Source organism: Ornithorhynchus anatinus, chromosome 1 (assembly GCF_004115215.2).
Source record: "Ornithorhynchus anatinus isolate Pmale09 chromosome 1, mOrnAna1.pri.v4, whole genome shotgun sequence".
In the NCBI taxonomy this organism is placed as follows: domain Eukaryota; kingdom Metazoa; phylum Chordata; class Mammalia; order Monotremata; family Ornithorhynchidae; genus Ornithorhynchus; species Ornithorhynchus anatinus.
The window spans coordinates 101,278,997-101,299,488 of record NC_041728.1 but is presented as its reverse complement, the minus strand read 5'-3'; the positions used below and the strand labels follow the sequence as shown (position 1 = coordinate 101,299,488).

Here is a 20,492-nt window from a genome sequence, read left to right as displayed (position 1 = left end):
ACTGTGTTCGGAGATGGCTGGCAAAATAAAGTCCTTCGTTTCCTCTGATATCAAAAGGTAGGCAGCGGGGAGGGAGGGAGGTGGGGAGGATAAGAGAAAAAGGGAAAAGAGAGAGAGAGGGCTTGGAAGCCAAGGGAATCCTTGGGAAGCAGTTGACCATCAAGTGGACAAGTAGACTCCCAAGCCTATGGTCTTACAGCAAAAACTCCCTGTCTGTACCAGCCAAAGCTGATTCTCTGCTATATAATAATAATAACACTGGGATTTGTTAAATGCTTACTATGTGCCGAGCACTGTTCTAAGCACTGGGGTAGTTACAAGGTCATGAGGTTGTCCCATGTAGGGCTCACAGTCTTCATCCCCATTTTACAGATGAGGTAACTGAGGCACAGAGAAGTTAAGTAATAATGTTGGTATTTGTTAAGCGCTTACTATGTGCAGAGCACTGTTCTAAGCACTGGGGGAGATACAGGGTCATCACGTTGTCCCACGTGAGGCTCACAGCCTTAATCCCCGTTTTACAGATGAGGTTACTGAGGCCCAGAGAAGTGAAGTGACTAAGTGATTTGCCTGAGGTCACACAGCTGACAAGCAGCTGAGCTGGGATTAGAGCTCACGGCCTCTGACTCCCAAGCCCGGGCTCTTTCCACTAAGCCACGCTGCTTCTCTGTGACAGTCAAAACCTTGTGAGCAATCTTCGCTCAGCACCAACCAATCAATCAATCGTATTTATTGAACGCTTACTGAGTGCAGAGTACCGTACTAGGTGCTTGGAAAAGTGTGATACAACAGAGTTGGCAGACACGTTCCCTCCCCACCACGAGCTTACAGTCCAGAGGACGGACATGTAGGTCACCATTAGGTATGGCTGGTAGGAAAATGAGAATTCTGCAGGAAGTTTTATCTTGTAATTAAATCTCCCGAGGAGAAATGGCCAATCCTTGCAGTTTTTCTGGGGCCTTTTAAAGGTTACCTAGGCTTAGACTAATTTTTTGCTTCTGTCAGTGGTTAAACAAAGGTCTTTATGTATGTAGGTGAATCAATCAATTGTGTTTATTGAATGATTAGGGTCTTTTCACAAGAACAGGTCGAAGTAAATGGCAGCTAAGTATTACACTGAATTTATGAGCTAAAATGCAATGACTTTAAGATGAAAAATGCCAGGTGCAGACGTTTTCGGATGGATTTGAGATTATGGCTGCTTTAACTGGTAAATTGACTAAAGTGATCAGTTATTGCATTTTCCCTCCTCCTCCTTCTCCTCTTCTTAAGCTTCTTAAACAGGGAGATATGTATTGAAATTGCAGTGTTTTGTTTTTTTTCGGAGGAAATGGAAAAAATGAATTTTCTGTGGACATTCACATCATAACTCTAATTTTATCCAGCTGTCTCCCAATTCAATCGGAAGTGAGAGAATGGTTCTCGAAAAAAAAGCTACTAAAAATAGCTTCTCTAGGCTAGGTTTAAATTCAGAGTTTGTTTTAAGCACCAATGGAAAAACACAAACAAAACACACTGGAATATTTGGGGCACAAGAGGGCTGATATGGAGAGTTAGTTCCCCTTTATTTCTGACTGAATCTTTAAAGAAAATGAGTACCAATGAAGAATGGCATTTAGCTTACCATATAAAGCGAAATGAAACAAAAAGACCCTGCAGAAAATCTGTACAAAGAGAAGTGACTTTCTTTCTGCACTGAGAGAATCAATCATGATTTATTTTGAACACATTGCTATATTCGATCTTGATGCGTCACGGTGTAACATTGTCTGTGTTAAGATCTGAGAGGAATGCGGAGCCTCCTATGAACAGTGCGATTGATTATGTCGCAGAATCCTGCCCTAGCTCTGCCTCAGAGAACGTGTTAAATAGTGGTATTACAGCTCCGTGGGACATTTAGGTGCCAATTGCAGGAAATTAATTTGATGCTAGAAATCAGATTGGCCATTTCTTACTTTTGGCCCCAAATGAGAAGCAGTGTGGCCTAGTGGAGAAAGCACAAATCTGGGAGTCAGAAGGATCTGGGTTATAATCCTAGCTCCGGCCACTTCTCTATTGAATGACCTTAGGCCAGTCACTTAACTTCTCTGTGCCTCATTTACCTTATCTGTTAAATGGGGATTAAGGCTGTGAGCCCCATGGGCATGAACTGTGACCAACCTGATTATCTTGTATCTGTCTGGCACATAGTTAGTGCTTAATAAATACCACTAAAAAAAAAAAAAGGCTAATTCTACCCAAGAGGTTGAGGGTTGGAGCCGGCTCATCCAAGCTGTATTGCATTCATTTGACCTTGTTTCACACTGGTTACTGTCAGGGAACTGTGCCTCGGAAAAAAAAAACAACAACAAAAAAAATCACCCAGGCATTCACCATCTAATGCCTTCAAGGCTACATACAGAATGGCACTGTGAGAGTGAACAGGAAAAAAAAAAGATGGGAGAGACATGAGCATATTTAAAGGCTGAGACAGAGGCATCACTAGAGACTGATGAAATACTGTATTTACTTGTTTTTAATTTACTTGAATGTACTTGTTTTTTGTTTATATTATTTATATTATACTTCTATTTATGTATTTACTTGTATTGAGCAATTTTTATTTCATTTAAACATAGGAAAGACAATTATATGGGTCATAAAAATTTAGCCTGACTATATGTACTTGTACTTTCCAAGCACGAATTATATTTTCCAAGCACTTAGTACAGTGTTCTGCACAGAGTTAGCACTCAATAACTACGTTTGAATGAATGAGTGAATATGGGGAGGAGAAGAAAAGAATGAAAAGGAGGGAAGGAAAGACAGAAGGAAGAGGAAGGTAAGAGGGCACTTGAGGCTACTTCTCTTACTCCAACTGCACTCTCCCAAGTGCTGATATAATAGCATGCAATAATAATAATAATAACAATTATTATTATTATGGTATTTGTTAAGCACTTACTACGTACAAAGCACTGTTCTAAGCACTGGGGTAGATACAAAGTAATCAGGTTGTCCCAGTGGGGCTCACAGTCTTCATCCCCATATTACAGATGAGGTAACTGAGGCACAGAGAAGTTAAGTGACTTACCTAAGGTCACACAGCAGACATGAGCCGGAGCCTGGATTAGAACCCACGTCCTCTGACTCTCAAGCCCGTGCTCTTTCCACGAAGCCACGCTGCTTCTCGCAGTGACCTAACTCCCCCTCCTTTCTGCCTTGTCACATTCTTGCCTCTCTCCCCAGCTGACAATAATGTGGAGCAGAAACTAAGCTTGTATTCCCCCCTTAAAAGGTGGGACAATCATGTGTTGGGGACAATTATGTGGTTAATATGGTATTTTAAGACATGAACCCTGACCCCAGAGGGATTCACCTCCAAAGTCGGGGAGGGTGGACCCATAGAACCAGAGAATGTTATGAAAATCCAGTAAAAAAAGTAAAAGGTCAAAAATCCTACTGTAAAAATATTAGACGCTTGGAGGGGGCGGTATTTTATTGTTTTCATTATTATTATTATTATTATTATTATTATTATTATTATTATTACTCCTCACTGCTCTGGGCATAGAGCTCTTGATCATAAACTACTGCGGCGGTTTGTAATGAAGGACTGTTTGTCCTGAGTGGCGAAGTACCAGGAGACTCTGCCCCTTCTGTGTATTCTTTGACTCACACCCTTTACAGCTGATTGCTTCGAATTGTTGAATTTCAGCCTATTTATATTCTTAATTGGACTATACTATTATTGTTTCGGATGCCTCCTCCTCCACTTAAATCGAGATTTCTCTAGGGACCAGGAACCCCATTGTGATTCTGTGTAATTACGCCAGGGCTTAGGATGGCGTTTTGAGCATTTTAAGCCTTTAATAGATGTGAGTAATATCATAACATAACGGCATCTCTGAGCAATTGGGCTAACATGTAAAGAAGTAACTGAGGCTTGGGGATCCTGAATTTGAATTCCACCCCCTAAAAAACTCAACCAACCTTCTTAGTCCAATAGAGCTATCATTCAGTTTCTTTAAACTGTAAGCTCGTGGTGGACAGATACCGTGTCTATCAACTCTGTTATATGGTACTCTCCCAAGCACTCAGTACGATGCTCTACATACAGTAAGAGCTCAATAAATATGATTTATTTGTTGATCGATAGTAAGCTTGTTGTGGGCAGGGAATGTACCTGTTATATTGCTATATTGTACTCTCCCAAGGGCTTAATACATTGCTTTGCACACAGTAAGCACTCAATAAATACAAATGATTGATTAATTGATTGCCAGACAGACCCATTCAGCCCACAGAGCTACTTAATAATAATGATGGTATTTGTTAAGCGCTTACTATGTGCAAAGCACTGTTCTGAGCACTGGGCGGGGGGGGATACAAGGTGATCGGGTTGTCCCAGTGGGGCTCACAGTCTTAGTCTGTGACAGTCTTTGTGCCCTAGTCAAATGACATCAACATACTGAAAAATAATGAGCAGCCACTGAACTTGGGGTAAGAAGGGTTTGAAATCTACCTACCCACAGTGAAAGGAGACTTCAGATGGTTAGACACCTAATGGTAACAAGCTAAAGAGAAGCAATAATAAAAATGGTGAGATTTGTTAAGTGCTTACTATGTGCCAAGCACTGTTCTAAGCGCTGAGGTAGATACAAGGTAATCAGGGTGTCCCATGTGGGGCTCCCAGTCTTAATCCCCATTTTACAGATGAGGTAACTGAGGCACAGAGAAGTTAAGTGACTTGCCCAAAGTCACACAGCTGATAAGGGGCGGAGCCAGGATTAGAACTCATGACCTCTGACTCCCAAGCCCGGGATCTTTCCGCTAAGCTAAGAATGTGGCCTAATGGATGGACCATGGGCGTGGGCATCAAAAGGATCTGGGTTCTAATCCACTGTGTGAACTTGAATGAGTCATTTCACTTCTCTGTGCCTCAGTTACCTCATCTGAAAAAGGGGAATGAAGACTGTGAGCCCCACATAGAACATGGATTGGGTCAAACCTGATTAGCTTGCATAATAAGAATAATAACTGTGGTATTTAAGTGCTTACTATGTGCCAGGCACTGCACTTGATGCCGGGGTGGATACAAGCAAATCAGGTTCATTCATTCAATCGTATTTATTGAGCGCTTACTATGTGCAGGGCACTGTACTAAGCACTTGGAATGTACAATTCAGCAACAGATAGAGACAATCCCTGTCCAGTGACAGGCTCTCGGTCTAAACGGGGGAGACAGACAGCAAAACAAAGCAGAACAAAACAAAGCAAGTAGAGCAAAGGTTGGACACAGTCCCTGTCCCACGTGAGACTCACAGTCTCAATCCCCATTTTACATATGAGGGAACTGAGGCACAGAGAAGTGAAATGACTCGCCTAAGGTCACACATCCGACAAGTGGAGGAGTTGGGATTAGAACCCTTGACCTTCTGACTCCCGGGCTTGTGTTCTATCCACTGTACCACTTTGCTTCTCCTCGTCTACCCCAGCACTTAGTACAGTACCTGACCCATAGTAAGCTCTTAACGAATACCATAAAAAAGGCACATAACAGGGTAGGAACAAAAACATGGGAACTACCCTATGAAGCTGTGGTCAGCCTTTCTTAAGAAAGGCCTGAAGGAACTGGAGGAGGTACAGAGAAATCATCCAAGATGATTAAGGGAGTTAGAGAAGGTTGCATAGGAAAAGTGATAATAACTAATAAGAATTATAGTGACATTTGTTAAGTACTTTACTATGTTTTGAGCACTGTTCTAAGGGCTAGAGTAGTTACAAGATCATCAGGGTGGACACAGTCCCTATCTACATCGAACTCACAGAGTAACTAGGAGGGAGGAAAACTGAGGCCCGATTTTACAGATGAGGAAACTGAGGCACAGAGAACCTGTGACTTGCCCAGCGTCACACAGCCGACAGGATTAGAACCTGGGTTCTCTGACTCCCAGGCCCGGGCTCTTTCAACCCAGCCGTGTTGTTAATCCCTCTCTCTGCTCTACGCCCCTTCCTTGCCCCACAGCACTTGTGTATATATGTACATGTTTATTACTCTATTTTATTCATGATGTGTATAGAGCTAAAATTCTATTTATTTACATTAATGCTATTGATGCCTGTCCACTTGCTTTGTTTTGCTTTGTTGTCTGTCTTCCCCCTTCTAGACTTGGAGCCCATTTGGTAGGGATTGTCTCTACTTGTTGCCGAATTGTACTTTCTAAGTGCTCAGTACAGTGCTCTGCACACAGTAAGTGCACAATAAATATGATTGAATGAATGAATGAATGAAAATAAACTGAAAAGACTGTCAAGCAATAAATTAGTGCTATTTCTTGAGCTTGGCATCCCAGATACTGTACTAAATGTTTGGGAGAGTATTATCAGAGTTGGCAGTCATGATCCCTGCCCTCAACGATCTTATAATTCAGTGGAAATCTTAGAAATCTTCACTTTGGATAGATGAAGGCTGAAAAAGGACACTGTAGAAATTTATAAAATTATGAGATTGGCAGACAAGGTGAACACAGACTGTCATTCTCTAAATCCCACGATATGTTGGAGGGTGATGGGGGGATAGTAGACATATGGAATGCATTATCAGAGGAAGTCAGTCAATCAGTCAAATCAATCTTATTTGTTGAGCGTTTACTGTGTGCAGAGCCCTGTACTAAGCACTTGGGAGCGTACGGTAAAACAGATTTGGGGGACAAGTTCCCCGTCTGCAATGAGTTTACAGACTAGAGGGGGAGACAGATATTAATATAAATAAGTTGTGGACAGGTACATAGGTGCCATGGGGCTGAGGGAGGGGTGAATAAAGGCAACAGATCCAAGTGTAAGGGAGAGGCAGAAAGGAATGGGAGAAGGGGAAATGAAGGCTCAGTCGAGGCCTCTTGGAAGATTTTGTTTCGTTCTGTTTTGCCTTGCTGTCTGTCGCCCCCGTTTAGACTGTGAGCCTTTTATTGAGCAGGGATTGTCTCTATCTGTTGCCTGATTGTACATTCCAAGCGCTTAGTACAGTGCTCTGCACATAGTAAGTGCTAAATAAATACTCTTGAATGAATGAATGAAAGATGTACTTTTAGTAAGGCTTTGAAGGTGGGGAGCGGGATGGTCTGCCTAAATGTGTATATCTGTAGACTCAAAAGGGGTTTGGATAATTCCTAGACAAGAGATATTTGGATAATGGGTTACTAGAGAGCAAGTTACAGATGTGAAGGGAGAAAAGGGAGAGATTAACATCACATCACATGTTTCCTCCAGACTCTTCCCCTCTTCAAAGCCCTACTTAGAGGTCACCTCCTCCAAGAGACCTTCCCAGACTGAGCTTCCCCTTTTCCCTCTGCTCCCTCTGCTGCGTCTCTGCCCCCTTCTTCCCCTCCCCTCAGCTAAGCCCCCTCCCCCCCCTTTCCCTCTGCTCCCCCTTCTCCCTTCTCCTCCCCTCAGCACTGTGCTTGTCCGCTCATTTATACGTATTTTTTATTACCCTATTTATTTTGTTAATGAGATGTACATCCCCTTGATTCTATTTATTGCTATTGTTTTTGTCTGTCTCTCTCCCCTGATTAGACTGTGAGCCCGTCACTGGGCAGGGATTGTCACAGTCTGTTACCGAATTGTACATTCCAAGCGCTTAGTACAGTGCTCTGCACATAGTAAGCACTCAATAAATGCTATTGAATGAATACTATTGAATGGACATCTCCCAAGTCTTAGTACAGTGCTCTGCCCACAATAAGCAGTCAATAAGCTTGATTGATCGATCGATCCGTGAGCCACTGGTGAGGTCGGAATCCTGGGCTGGAAGCACCAAGGACTGAGCCAGTAATGACATTTCTCATGTTCTCGTTGATTTACCCTATCTGAGAGATTAATGAAATTCAAGGTTTCTCATGGCACTTTGTTTCCTAATGAAAGAAGGGACCCTAAGAAGGCCCTCTGGTCTTCGGTGAGCTCTCCTCTCAAGAATCTCGTGGGCGATGGAGCTGGGACAAGATTTTGTAGTGAAAAAGGACTCTGACTAATGAAACCCAATTACCCACAGAAGCCTAATGAAGTGAAATGACGGAGATGGGAGGAAAAAATAATACACATCTCTAATTCCCTGACTCACAGTGGTTCCACAGGCTATTGGAATGGAGTAATTCTTCTCAAGATCAAAACAATTATTCATTCATTCAATCACATTTATGGGGCGCTTTACCAAGAGGACTGTACTAAGCCCTTGGAAGAGTACAATACAGCAAACAAGAGAAACAATCCCTGACCACAACGGTCTAGAGGTGGAAAGACAGACCCCCTACTCCTTCCCTCTGCTCTACCCCCTTCCCTGCCCCACAGCACTTGTGTATATTTGGGCATATCTATTATCCTATTTATTTTTTTAATGATGTGTATAGATCCTATCTAATTTGATGCCCTTGATGCCTGTCGACTTGTTTTGTTTTGTTGTCTGTCTCCCGCTTCTAGACTGTGAGCCTGTTTTTGGGCAGGGATTTCTCTATCTGTTGTCGAATTGTACTTTCCAAGCATTTAGTACAGTGCTCTGCACACAGTAAGTGCTCAATAAATACAATTGAATGAATATCAAAACAAGTAAGCGGGCACCAGTATAAACAGAATTATATAGACATATATACATATGTGCTGAGGGGCAGGGCCGGGGAGGAGCAAAGGGAGCGAGTCGGGGTGACCCGGAAGGGAGGGGGATCTGAGGAAAGGGAGGCTTAGTCTGGGAAGGCCTCTTGGATTATGAAAAACTGACCACATCATTAGCTGCAAGAGCCACTTCCTAACCTCTTTATGATTAGGCGTGACTAAATCTGGACCGCCACATGGCTCTACCGCCTGAACTCTGGGGTCTGTCCGAGGAGAGTCACCGCTTTACCCTGCTCGCCTAGAGCTTTTCCATCAATGAGCAGTATTTGCTGAGTCCCTACTCTCACCCACATCCTGCCTCTTGCCTGGAACAGTCTCCCTCCTTCTACTGACAATGCCTCTCTCCTCCTTCAAATTCTAATTGAAGGCCCATCTCCTCCAAGAGGCCTTCCCTGACTGAGCCCCCCTTTCCTCTTCTCCCACTCCTTTCTGCATCTCCCTGACTTGCCCCCTTCATTCATCCCCCTCCCAGCCCCATGGCATCTCTGTCCCTGTCTCTCTCTCTCTCTCTCTCTCTCTCTCTCTCTCTATCTGTATACATGTATATCTGTAATTTATTTATTTGTACTGATGTCTGTCTCCCCTCCAGGCTGTAATAATAATAATAATGTTGGTATTTATTAAGTGCTTGCTATGTGCCAAGCACTGTTCTAAGTGCTGGGGTAGATACGAGGTAATCAGATTGTCTCACAGGAGGCTCACCGTCTTCATCCCCATTTTACAGATGAGGTCACTGAGGCACAGAGAAGATAAGTGACTGGCCCAAGGTCACACAGCTGACAAGCGGCGGAGCCGGATTAGAGCCCATGACCTCTGACTCCAACTCACTGTGGGCAGGGAATGTGTCGGTTTATTGTTTTACTGAACTCTCTGAAGCTCTTACTCTTCTCACAGTAAGCACTCAAAAATGCGATTGATTCATTCAGTCGTATTTATTGCGCACTTACTATGTGCAGAGCACTGTACTAAGCGCTCGGAATGTACAATTCGGCAACAGATAGAGACAATCCCTGCCCACTGACGGGCTCACAGTCTAATCAGGGAATTGACTGACTGTACCGAATGCTTGAGAGAGTTTGTATAATAGAGTTGGTAGACACGATCTCTGCCCTCAAGGAGCTTACAATCTAGTCGAAGGAATGTTGGACTAAGGCGATGGCCCTGCTAGATAAGGAGAAACCTAAAAATTGTCATTTTAACAGGAATGCACTGCAGCTGTTTTGTTTTTGATGATATTTTTTAAATGCTTTCTGTACTAAGCGCTGGGGTAGATACAAGCTAATCAGGTTGGACCCACTCCCACGGGGCTCAGTCTTAGTGCCCATTTTATAGTTGAAGTAACAGAGGCACGGAGAAGTGAAATGACTTGCCCAAGGTCACACAGCAGACAAATGGCTGAGCTGAGATAAATGGCAGCCGGGACTTCCAGGTTTGCGCTCTATCCACTATACCTCGCTGCTTCTCGTTATCGTTAATGTACTGCTTTTGCTGCATCATCATGGCAATCCTGTCCTCGTCAATCAGCGGTCCCCTCCTCCTCCGTTTTAGACCGTCACTCCCTGGGCCTGAATATGAATTTTTATCTTGTAGCCATCGATCAATACTCTTTGATGAATGCTTACTCTGTGCAGACCCCTGAACTGAGCACTTGGGAGAGTACGGTGGAGTTTATAGCCCTCAAAGGAGCTTACAATAGAGGGGGGAAAGCAACAGAGTTTCCAGATATGTACACAGGTGTTACTGGGGACAGCGGGGAGTATACGAGGGTTTGGGGAGACGAGCTAGTGCTGAAGGGATGGGGGGTGAGGACATGAGTGATTAATCAAGAAAGGCCTTCCTGGAGGAGGTGTGATTTCAGAGGGGCTTTGAAGATGGGGGTCAGTCAATCAGTCGATGGTATTTTTTGAGTGTTTACTGTGTACAGAGCACTGTACCGCGCCCCTAGGAAAGTCCAATATAATAGAGTTGGTAGATACCATTCCTCTCCACGAGGAACTTTCAGTCTACGGGGGGGAGACGGACATTAAAATAAGGCAGAATAAAAGGATTCGTAAGTGCCATGGAGCTGGGAAAGTATCAAAGCAGAAGCCGTGTGACCCAGTGGATAGAGCACGGCCTGGGAGTCAGAAGGACCCGGGTTCTAATCCTGAATCTGCCAGTTGTCTACTGTGTGACCTTGGACAAGTCACTTCACTTCTCTGTGCCTCAGTTCCCTCATATGTAAAATGGGGATTAAGATTGTGAGCCCCAAAGGGGACATGGACTGTGTCCAACCTTGCACCTACCGCAACGCTTAGTATCGTACCAGGCACATAGCAAGCACTTAAGAAACACCATATTCCTCTGGATTGTAAGTTCACTGTGAGCAGGAAATGTGTCTGTTTATTGTTGTATTCTCCCAAGCGCTTAGTACAGTACTCCGCACGCGGTAGGTGCTCAATAAATTTGAAAGAATGAATGAATCGAATATTAAGGGGTACACGACCAAATACATAATCGACACAGAGTGGTGGACGGTTAGGGGAAATGAGGGTGTAATCGGGAAAGGCCTCTTAGAGAAGATGTGATTTTAGGCGGGTTTTCAGGTGGGGAGAGTGGTGGACTGTTGGATAGGAAGGGGGAGGGAATTCCAGGTCTGAGGGAGGGAATTCCGGGACCGAGGGAGGGAATTCCAGGCCTGACGGAGGACATGAGGAAGAAGTCGATGGCGTTAGGTAGGAGGAGAGTGTGCAGACTGGGTTGCAATCGGAGATCAGCGAGGTAGGGTCGGAGGGAGAGCGCTGATTGAGTGCCTTAAAGCCCTTGGTTAAATGAGCAAGGGGAGAGCAATGTTCTGCCTGATGATGATGATGATGATGATGATGGTGGTACTCGTTACGTGCTTACTGTGTGCCAAGCGCTGTTCTAAGGGCTGAAAAATAATGATGGCATTTAATTACGGTATTTGTTAAGCGCTTACTATGTGCAGAGCACTGTTCTAAGCACTGGGGTAGACACAGGGTAGTCAGATTGTCCCCCGTGGGGCTCACATTTCTTAATCCCCATTTTTACAGATGAGGTAACTGAAGCCCAGAGAAGTGAAGTCACTTGCCCAAGGTCACCCAGCAGGCAAGTGGCGGGGTTGGGATTAGAACCCACGACCTCTGACTCCTAAACTCGTGCTCTTTCCACTAAGCCACGCTGCTTCTGAAAAAAATGGCATTTGTTAAGCGCTTACTATGTGCGAAGCACTGTTCTAAGCCCTGGGAGGGGGGCGGTACAAGGTAATCAGGTTGTCCCACATGGGGTTCACAGTCTTAATCCCCATTTTACAGATGAGGTAATTGAGGCCTGGAGAAGTGAAGTGACTTGCCCAAAGTCACACAGCTGACAAGTGGCGGACCCGGGATTGGAACCCATGATCTCTGACTCCCAAGCCTGGGTAGAGGGAGTTCCACTCCGTGGCGAGAGAGAAATAAGAATGAGGACCAGTCAGTAGGTTGGCTTGAGAGGAGGACAGGGAACGTGTCTACCAACCGTTCTATTGTACCTTCCCAAGCGCTCAGCACAGTGCCCTGCACACGATAAGAGATCAATAAATACGACTGACAGATTGATTGGCGCAGTGGACTGGGGCCAGGGGAGAGAGGAGCGAGGATTAGTAGTGGGAGAGAGATGACTGAGTGCTTCGATGCCAAAGGTCAGGAGTTTCCGCTTGATGCGGTGAGGAACGGGCAACTGCCGTATCTCTCCTTAGCACGATACTTTGTCCACAGCAGTCCGCGAATGCAAACGAATTTTAAATGACCACACTGTGCAAAGCACTTAGTAGGGCAGCCATCCCAGCCCCAGACATCGCTCGCAGGCCCAGCTATGCACTCAGGACAGGCTTGAGGGTTAGCAAGTTTAAAACAAGGTCAGTCAGCGAAACCTAGCACCCTTACGATGCTTCTCCCTCCTTCACGCTGGCACTGGATTTCCCTCCGTCCCCGACCTCCGAAGCCCTACTGAGAGCTCACCTCCTCCGGAAGGCCTTCCCAGACTGAGCTCCCCTTTTCCTCCGCTCCTCCTCCCCTCCCCGTCACCCCTACTCCCTCCTTTTGCTCTTCCCCCTTTCCCTCCCCACAGCCCTTGTGCATATTTGTATATATCATTTATTACTCTATTTTATTAATGATGTCTATATCTACGATTCTATCTATTTATATCGATGCTATTGATGCCTATCTACTTGCTTTGTTTTGTTGTCTGTCTCCCCCTTCTAGACCGAGAGCCAGTTGTTGGGTAGGGATTGCCTCTTTTTGTTGCCTAATGGAACTTTCCAAGTGCTTAGTACAGCGCTCTGCACACAGTAAGCGCTCAATAAATAATAATGTTGGTATTTGTTAAGCGCTTACTATGTGCAGAGCCCTGTCCTAAGCGCTGGGGGGGATACAAGGTAATCAGGTTGTCCCACGTGAGGCTCCCAGTCTTCATCCCCCTTTTACAGATGAGGGAACTGAGGCCCAGAGAAGTGAAGTGACTCGCCCACAGTCACACAGCTGACAAGTGGTGGAGGCGGGATTCGAACCCATGACCTCTGACTCCCAAGCCCGGGCTCTTTCCACTGAGCCACGCTGCTTACGATTGAATGAATGGATTCGAGAGCTGGAGAGGACAACGGTAGTCATAATGGTTGTATTTATTAAACCCCTTATGTGCCGAGTTCTGGGCTTGATAGAGGAGAATCAGACTGGGTACAGTCCCTGTCTCACACTGAGGTCAATCAATCAGTCGGTGGTGTTTATTGAGTGCCTCCTGTGTGCAGAGCACTGTACTAAGCGGTTGGGAGAGTGTGGCAAAATATGCTACTCCAGGCCTTCCGAAGAAAACTTTGGTTTAATTTGCTCTAAAAACGAAGTGCTTGGGAGAGTATAATGTAAGAATAAATAAGCACCTTCCCTGCTCACAACAGGGGAATGAGACCATGAGCCTGATGTGGGATAGGGACTGTGTCATTCATTTAATAGTATTTATAATAATGTTGGTATTTGTTAAGCGCTTACTCTGTGCAGAGCACTGTTCTAAGCGCTGGGTTGATACAGGGTCATCAGGTCGTCCCACGTGAGGCTCCCAGTTAATCCCCATTTTCCAGATGAGGGAACTGAGGCCCAGAGAAGTGAAGTGACTTGCCCGCAGTCACACAGCTGACAAGTGGCAGAGCTGGGATTCGGACCCATGCCCTCTGACTCCGAAGCCCAGGCTCTTCCCCATGGAGCGCTTACTATGTGCGGAGCACTGTTCTAAGCGCTGGGGGAGATACAGGGTGATCAGGTTGTCCCCTGGGGGCTCACAGTCCTCATCCCCATTTTAATAATAATAATAATAATGTTGGTATTTGTTAAGCGCTTACTATGTGCCGAACACTGTTGTAAGCGCTGGGGTAGATACAGGGTAATCAGGTTGCCGCACATGAGGCTCACTGTTAATCCCCATTTTACAGATGAGGTAACTGAGGCACAGAGGAGTGCAGTGACTTGCCCCCAGTCACACAGCTGACAAGTGGCAGCCAAGCACTGTGCTAAGCCCTGGGGTAGATACAAGGCGATCAGGTGGTCCCACGTGAGGCTCCCAGTCTCCATCCCCCTTTTCCAGATGAGGTCACTGAGGCCCAGAGAAGTGCAGTGACTGGCCCAAGGTCACCCAGCTGACAAGTGGCAGAGCCGGGATTCGAACCCATGACCTCTGCCTCCCCAGCCCGGGCTCTTTCCACTGAGCCACGCTGCTAGATCCCCCGCATTATTAGGATTACATATTGGGCGCCCACTCTGTGCAGAGCACTGCGCCAGGCCGTGGGGAGAGGGGAAGGAGGGGAGGACCATTAAGCATTAAGTAAATGCTTAATGGATATTATTATTATTATTATTATTAGAGAAGCAGCGTGGCTCAGTGGAAAGAGGCCGGGCTTGGGAGTCAGAGGTCATGGGTTCGAACCCCACTCTGCCCCTTGTCCGCTGGGGGACTGGGGGCGAGTCACTTCACTTCTCTGGGCCTCAGTGACCTCATCTGTAAAATGGGGATTAACTGTGAGCCTCACATGGGACAACCCGATGACCCTGTGTCTACCCCCGCGCTTAGAACAGTGCTCTGCACCTAGTAAGCGCTCAATAAATAGCAACATTATTCTTAGAGCAGGGCCGCGGCGGCCATAACGGGCTCCCTCGGCGCCCCGCCCCCTGAGCGGCGGCCCGCTCCGCCAATGGCCGGCGCGGGCGCCGCGGTCTCCGCCAATGGGAGTCCGGGGAGGGCGGGTCTTCCGGTCCGGCCTCCTCCTCCTCCCTCCTGCCGGCCCCCTCCCTCCCGGCCTCTCCCCGCGCATGCGCGCCCGGCTCTCCCCGCCCCCCGCGGGGCCGGGCCCCCAGCCCCGTCATGGCGTCGGCCTAGGCGCTTCCCCCTGCCGCTCTGCTCCGCTCCCTGTCGGCCCGCCGCGCTCTGGCCCTTGTCGTTCGCTGCTGCCAGGTAAGAGCCGCCCTAAAGGGCGGCCCGAGGGGGTGGGAGGCTGGGGCTTTGCTGCTTTCTCTCCTTCCCTGACCCCACCAACCGTATGCCACTGGGCAGCTGCATCCTGCAGCCCCAGCTCCTGGGCGTCCTGCAACCCTAGCTCCTGGGCATCCTGGACCCCCAGCTCCTGGGCAGCTGCATCCTGCAGCCTCAGCTCCTGGGCATCCTGCAGCCTCAGCTCCTGGGCGTCCTGCAACCCCAGCTCCTGGGCATCCTGGACCCCGAGCTCCTGGGCAGCTGCATCCTGCAGCCTCAGCTCCTGGGCATCCTGCAGCCTCAGCTCCTGGGCATCCTGGACCCCCAGCTGATGGGCAGCTGCATTCTGCAGCCTCAGCTCCCGGGCATCCTGGACCCTCAGCTCCCGGGCATCCTGGACCCTCAGCTCCCGGGCATCCTGGACCCTCAGCTTCTGGGCATCCTGGACCCTCAGCTCCCGGGCATCCTGGACCCCCAGCTGATGGGCAGCTGCATCCTGCAGCCTCAGCTCCTGGGCATCCTGGACCCTCAGCTCCCGGGCATCCTGGACCCCCAGCTGATGGGCAGCTGCATCCTGCAGCCTCAGCTCCTGGGCATCCTGGACCCTCAGCTCCTGGGCATCCTGGACCCCCAGCTCCTGAGCAGATGCATCCTGCAGCCTCAGCTCCTGGGCATCCTGGACCCCCAGCTCCTGGGCAGCTGCGTCCTGCAGCCTCAGCTCCTGGGCATCTTGGACCCCCAGCTCCTGGGCAGCTGCATTCTGCAGCCTCAGCTCCTGGGCATGATGGACCCCCAGCTCCTGGGCAGCTGGCATTCTGGAGCCTCAGCTCCTGGGCACCCTGGAGCCCCAGATCCTATGCAACTAGCACCCCAGATCCCCAGCTCCTTGGACAGCTGGCACCCTGGAGCCCCGGCTCCTATGCGACTAGCACCCCAGATCCCCAGCTCTTGGGCAGCCGCATCCTGCAGCCTCAGCTCCTGGGCATGCTGGGCCCCCTGCCCCTGGGCAGCTGGCATTCTAGAGCCTCAGCTCCTGGGCACCCTGGAGCCCCAGATCCTTTGCAGCTAGCACCCCAGATCCCCAGGTCCTGGGCAGCTGCCATCCTGGAGCCTCAGTTCCTGGACACCCTGGAGCCCCAGATCCTATGCAACTAGCACCTCAGATCCCCAGCTCTTATACAGCTGGCACCCCAGATCCCCAGCTTCTTGGACAGCTGGCACCCTGAAGCCCCGGCTCCTATGCAGCTGGCACCTCAGATCCCCAGCTCCTTGGACAGCTGGGACCCTGGAGCCCCGGCTCCTATGCAACTAGCACCCCGGACCCCAAGCTCCTGGGCAACTGGCATCCTGCAGCCTCAGCTCCTGGGCACCCTGAAGCCCCAGATCCTATGCAGCTAACACCCCGGACCCCCAGCTCCTGGGCTGCTGCCATCCTGGAGCCTCAGCTCCTATGCAGTTAGCACCCTGGACCCCCAGCTCCTGGGCAGCTGGCACTCTGAATCCCCAGCTCCTGGGCAACTGGCATTCTGGAGCCTCAGATCCTATGCAGCTAACACCCCAGAGTCCCAGCTCCTAGGACAGCTGGCACCCTGGAGCCCCAGCTCCTAGCTCCTATGCAACTAGCACCCTGGACCCCCAGCTCCCTGGACCCGCAGCTCCTGGGCGGCTGGCATCCTGGAACCTCAGCTCCTGGGCAGCTGGCATCCTGGAGCCTCAGCCCCTGGGCACCCTTGAGCCCCAGATCCTATGCAACTAGCACCCTAGAGCCCCAGCTCATTGTCAGATGCCACCCTGGAGCCCTAGATCCTATGCAGTTAGCACCCTGGAGCCCCAGCCCCTGGGCAGCTGGCACCCTGGAGCTCCAGCCCCTGGGTTTAGCTGGCACCCTGGAACCCCAGATCCTATGTAAGTAACCTAGAGTCCCAGCTCCTTTACAGCTGGCACCCTGGAGCCCGAGCTCCTGGGCAGCTGGCATCCTGGAGCCCCAGCTCTTGGGCAACTAGTATCCTAGAGCCCCAGCTCCTGCGCACCTGGCACCCTGGAACCCCAGCCCCTGGGCATCTCACACCCCGGAGCCTCAGCCCTAGTGTCCCCTACGCCCTCGAGCCTCAGCCATCGTGTGCACCAACGTCCTAGAGCCCCGGCCTCTCTGCCTCCAGCCCTTGGGCACCACTGCCCGAGAGCCCCAGACCCCTAAAGCCCCAACTCTTCTGTAGCCGGTACCCAGCCCCCCGGCACTCTGACCCTAGTCTATCCAGCTCCCCGCCACTCCTCGCCCCAGGCCATCCCTGTGTCCCGACTCTTCCACTCCTGGTGTCGTCCCCCAACACCCGGACGCTTTCCAGCTCCCCCCGTTCATTCGGTCGTATTTATTGAGCGCTCACTGTGTGCAGAGCACTATACTAAGCGCTTGGAATTCGACAACAGATAGAGAGAATCCCTGCCCAACAGGCGCACAGTCTCAAAGGGAGAGACAGCAAAACAAAACAAGCAGTCAGGCATCAATACCATCAGAACAGATCAATAGAATCATAGATATATACACAGATTCTACAAAGTCCTCCTACCACCACCCCGTAGTTGCCCTCGGTCTCCCCTCCGGGGCCCCGAGCCGTCACTCCGGCCGAGATCCCTACGAGAGACGGAGGTCGTGCGGGTCAGCGTCGCTTGGTACCCGAGGCAGAGTAGTTGATCAGGTCTAATGCAGGGAACTTCTGTCCAAAAGGAATTTTTGAGTTGTTCCTCCTCCTCCTCCTCCTCCCTCTCCATCCTCTAGAAGCGGTGTCGGGGGGAGCGTTTCGAGGAATGTCGTGGTGAAACGTAGCCTGTCTCTGGTCACGAGGGCCGGAGCCGAATTTAAAACGATCCGCCCGATGCCCTCACCTTTCTGTGACATAATAATGGTGTTAAAGTAGATTATAATGGTATTATGTTGGAGTATCTCGTTTTAGGAATGGAAAATTATTGAGACTGTCCTGGGATCAGGTCACTGCCCTGACCTGAACACCGCCTTTATAGTCAGATCGGGGTGGTGATTCATTTCAGTTGGTGTGTAAGAATGGTGGGCTTTTATAACCCTAGAGTGGGGCGGGTATGTCAATCTCCCCCTCTAGACCAGAAGCTCATTGTGGTCGGGGATCGTGCCTGCTGACTGTTGTATTGTGCCCTCCCAAGCGCTTAGTACAGTGCTCTTCACGTAAATAAATACCACGGATTGATAGGTATTGAAATGGAGGTACAGCTGGGTAGGCACACCCACCCACCCAGCCCCGATCGACAGTTAGGGGCACAGTTCCTGTAATGGCCACTCAAATCTAGGGTCAAATCTAAATCAGATACAAACAATCTAGGTGGATTTGTTCATTGGAAAAGTAGTTTTGCTCCTCGGTTTCGGTACCCTGACAAGCCGCCCGGGTCACTGCTTCCGAAACCCGCCTCGGAAGGGCCGTTGAGGAATGATGGAGGCATTGGCAAGCAGCTGGAATGAGAATAAATGCCATCAGCGGTATTTATTGAGGGCTTACTCTGTGTGCAGAGCACTGTACTGAGCGCTTGGGAGAGTCCAGTGGAACACAGTTGGTAGACACGGGCAGTACTTTCAGTGTGGTAGGGAGCTTTTGGGGTGGAAACAGGTGTGTGAGGGTGTGGGACGTGCGTCTTCATGGCTTACCCAAGAGTGACTGGAAGCTCCTTATGGGGAAGGAGCGTGTCTGCCTAATCGGTTTTATTGGACTCTCCCAAGCGCTTAGTACAGTTCCCCGCACATACTAAGTATTCACTAAATACCATTGATTGAATACTTTCTTAGGGCGTGGGCAAGAGGATCGAGGATTGTGGGCGATGGCTTCTTAACCCCAAAAGCGGCACGTACCGTAACTTCACTAAAATAACTTTTTTCTGTGGTATTTGTTAAGCGCTTACTCCGTGCCGGGCACTGTACTGAGATCCGGGGTGAAGACGCGCTAATCAGGTTGGACACGGTCCGTATCCCACGTGGGGGGGGGTCCCAGTCTTCATTCCCCTTTTACAGATGAGGTGACCGAGGCCCCGAGAAGTGAAGCGACTGGCCCACGGTCACCCAGCGGATAGATGGCGGAGTCAGGATTAGAACCCAGGTCCGTTCGGACCCCCCCCCGGCCCGTGCTCTGTTCCCTAGGCCGTGCCGCTTCTCTGCTTCGTTCAGTTGCAGCAGGTAGACATCTGGGGGCAAACGAGTTCAGCGGCGTCTGAATGATTAGAGGCCAACCGTCCCTCGGCATATGCCTTGCCCCAGTTCCGTCCCGGCTTCGTCCGCCGTTCGTTGGCCATGTTTGGTCTGGCTTGGCTTGCCCTGTCTTGCCCTGCCCTGCCCACCGCTTTCTCCTTTCAGTGGCCCAAATAAGTCTCCGTAAAGTTGCGGATTGCTTGGAGGCTCTGACTAAGCCTCATGGAGTTGAAAAGTCTCCTGGGAGTGCAATTCTCCCCCATTTGCCTCCCCCTGAAGGCGGAGTAGGCTCAGTGGAAAGAGCCCGGGCCTGGGAGTCGGAGGTCATGGGTTCGAATCCCGGCTCTGCCACTCGTCAGCTGTGTGACTGTGGCCAAGTCACTTCACTGCTCTGTGCCTCACTTCCCCCATCGGGAAAATGGGGATGAAAACCGTGAGCCTCTTGTGGGACCACCTGATGACCCCGTATCTCCCCCAGCGCTCGGAACAGTGCTGTGCACATAGTAAGCGCTTAAGAAATACCGACATTATTATTATTATTATTATTTAGGCCAAGAGTTGGGGAAGAGATCCAATGCTGTTCTTCTTGTACAGCTGTACTTTTTTCTCTTATGGTATTCGATAAGCGCTTACTACCTGCCTGGTGCTCTACTAAGCACTGGGGTAGATACGAGGAACAGTGCTCGGCACATAGTAAGCGCTTAACAAATACCAACATTATTATTATTATTATTACGAGCTAATCAGGTTGGATGCAGTCCATGTCCCACACGGAGCTCCAGGTCTTCATCCCCATTTTCCGGATGAGGGAGCTGAGCCCGGAGAATAATCATAATAATAACGATGGTATTTGTTAAGCGCTTACCATGTGCCAAGCGCTGTTCCAAGCGCCGGGGTAGATACAAGGTAATCGAGTTGTCCCACGTGGGGCTCACGGTCCCAATCCCCGTTTTTTACAGATGAGGTAACTGAGGCCCAGAGAAGCGAAGTGGCTTGTCCAGGGTCACACGGCAGACAAGCGGCAGAGCCGGGATTAGAACTCAGGTCCTTCCTCTCTGAGGGTATCTTAGGTCTTTGGCAGCGTCGGAGTTGCTGGTAGCAGCACACGAAGGGCAGGACTGATGGATTGAACCGGTTTCCCACCTGCGAG

At 49.4% G+C, this 20,492-nt stretch overlaps 1 protein-coding gene across 1 annotated transcript in view; it reads left to right on the top strand.

The window, feature by feature from the left end:
- Positions 1–15,008: 15,008 nt before the first annotated feature.
- The window catches only part of RNF13 (ring finger protein 13), a 247,592-nt gene continuing 242,108 nt past the window's right edge, over positions 15,009–20,492 (top strand). The window contains exon 1 of the mRNA XM_029065872.2: positions 15,009–15,120. The gene's annotated coding sequence lies outside the window, so the exon portion shown is untranslated. The remainder of the gene's footprint in view (positions 15,121–20,492) is intronic.